Here is a 2222-nt window from a genome sequence, read left to right as displayed (position 1 = left end):
CGAGTAAAGTCTCGATTAAAGTCACGTTTTCATGATCGAATAGACAACACTCACACGAATGTGAGCCCAGAGAGTACAATACAGAACATCTCATACAACACAGAGTTGCAGCAGAATTTAATTATTACAAAATGGTACTGAAATAAGGCAAGTATTATAGAAGTCTATCTACAACATCTCATATAGAAGTATATCTCTGGTGCGTTCAGTAATAAGTTTTTCTTTTAACGCAAGTGCGTTCAGTAATAAGTACCATCAGTTCAGAATTAAATGACAGAAATTTGCTGCCGAACCGCTGCACGATTATTCACTACGGCCGGTCGGCTCTCGCTCGTACCGTGCACCAGATCGAGAGATGATTATTGGTACCGGCCGACCTATACACGGCCACACCACCGGCCGATCCACGGTAACCCTGATGGGGCATGCTGCATGCATGCAGGTGATCATACGTACGTACGTATATATAGTACGTATATATATATGGATGGCCGCCGGCCGGCCGCAAACCACTCGCGAGAGAAAACGTACGTGCCGCTCTGCTGGCTGTCTCCTGGTGGGCGGTAGGAGGGGCACCGCAGACGAAACGCGCCCAGGACGACGTGCTTTAATTTAGTTCTTCATGTCACTCATGTGTACGTACCTGCGGGTGTTTCTTCATGTGGACTGTGGAGGCCGGCCGTAAGCAGGGGGGCAACGGCTGCACCCGGCGGCAACATTGCTTCTCTCTCGACTCTTCTATTCCCTATCTACAGTTCAGAGCGGCGGAGTCGGCCGGCGGAGAGAAGGAATCGGCTTGAGAAGCGGTCGCGGTCCTGTGTATAGGTAGTTTTCTACAAGTTTTAGTTTTCTCAGTAGATTAGGGTTCCTGCTGCCGGCTCCGCTGGTGACAGTTTGCTTTCCGGTTGGTGGCCGTGTACCGGCGCTTTTGTCCCTCCGAGGCTCCTCCGGCGGTTGTGGCGGTGACGACACAGCTCCTGGTGGAGCTCTTGTGAGGTATGTTCTACACCAACTTAAGCCGGGTTGGTGGTTTGGGATCCCCTTTTTGGGTCTTCTATTCATCGATTGGAATCGGACGGTTCTTGGTTTTGTTCTTCACAGGAGTTGGAGGACAACCGAGCGGTTGCTATGATCGATGTTGATGAAATCCATCGGGGGCACCGATGTTGTTGGACTTCGTCGTTGTCTGGAGGTCAGTCGCCAGCGTCGACGAAGATTTGCTAGAGCATTCATCGATCTACATGCACACGCTGGTGTGCTGACTCATGGAGCATCAAAAAAAGTTTCTTCGTTGAGGTGCAACCTTGACGTTGTTCTCGTCGACGAGCGCAAGCTCTGGGCTCCGGCAAAGACGGCAATCGGGAGGCTTTTACAAGGACCACGATGTAATTTCTATTTTCTTCAGGGGTGTGTTTGTAAAGCTGCTGATGTAATATTTACCATGAATAAATAAAATCCATCCCGGCTTTCTCAAAAAAAAAACGGCGGCGCCCGGCGGCAACCACGGGCAGGAGCGATGCCCCGGCGGCCGGTGCAGATATTAGAATTTGGTTCAGATTTTAGGGTGGGAAGCAAAGCAAGAACTTCTGTGTTTTTTCCTATTCCTGGAAGAAAGCAACTTCGTTGAGTTCTGTGTCGTTTGGGTAGAGAAAGATCGAACGAAGTACCCGGCACAGTATTGAATTTTTTTCTGGATTTCATTAAAATGGGCCTCAAGCACTCTAAAGCAAGTACATCTTATATCATCAAATTTGCACCAAATCAGTGAGGTACTAGATAGTGAATAGGTAGTGCTAGGTGTGTGTGTGTGTGTGTGTGTGTGTGTGTGTGTGTGTGTGTGTGTGTGTGTGTGTGTGTGTGTGTGTGTGTGATGTTTTATGGTTGTTAAATTTCCAACAGCATGCAGTAGTTGCCGGTTATGAATTTTATTTGGCTTGTGTTTTTCAAGAATCAAGCTAGAAAATAAATTTGGTGAGTTAAGAAACCGTTATGAAATCCACGGATGATGCTTTATGCTGACTGCACATTTATTTGTCATTGCACCGCCGAAGAATGCATAGCAAAAGAAAAAAAAGAAATGGAGCATATATTGCTATAAATGAGACAATAGAGAGTATCATATGGAGTAATTCATGTTTTTTTACACAATGTGCACATGCTTCCCATGTAGTAATAATGTATTTAAATGGTCACGGGTCCACTTCAATTGCATGGAGTGTATG

The sequence above is a fragment of the Panicum virgatum genome, chromosome 9N, assembly GCF_016808335.1.
Source record: "Panicum virgatum strain AP13 chromosome 9N, P.virgatum_v5, whole genome shotgun sequence".
NCBI classification, from domain to species: domain Eukaryota; kingdom Viridiplantae; phylum Streptophyta; class Magnoliopsida; order Poales; family Poaceae; genus Panicum; species Panicum virgatum.
The sequence above is the reverse complement of the archived record's forward strand: the minus strand, read 5'-3'. Positions refer to the sequence as shown.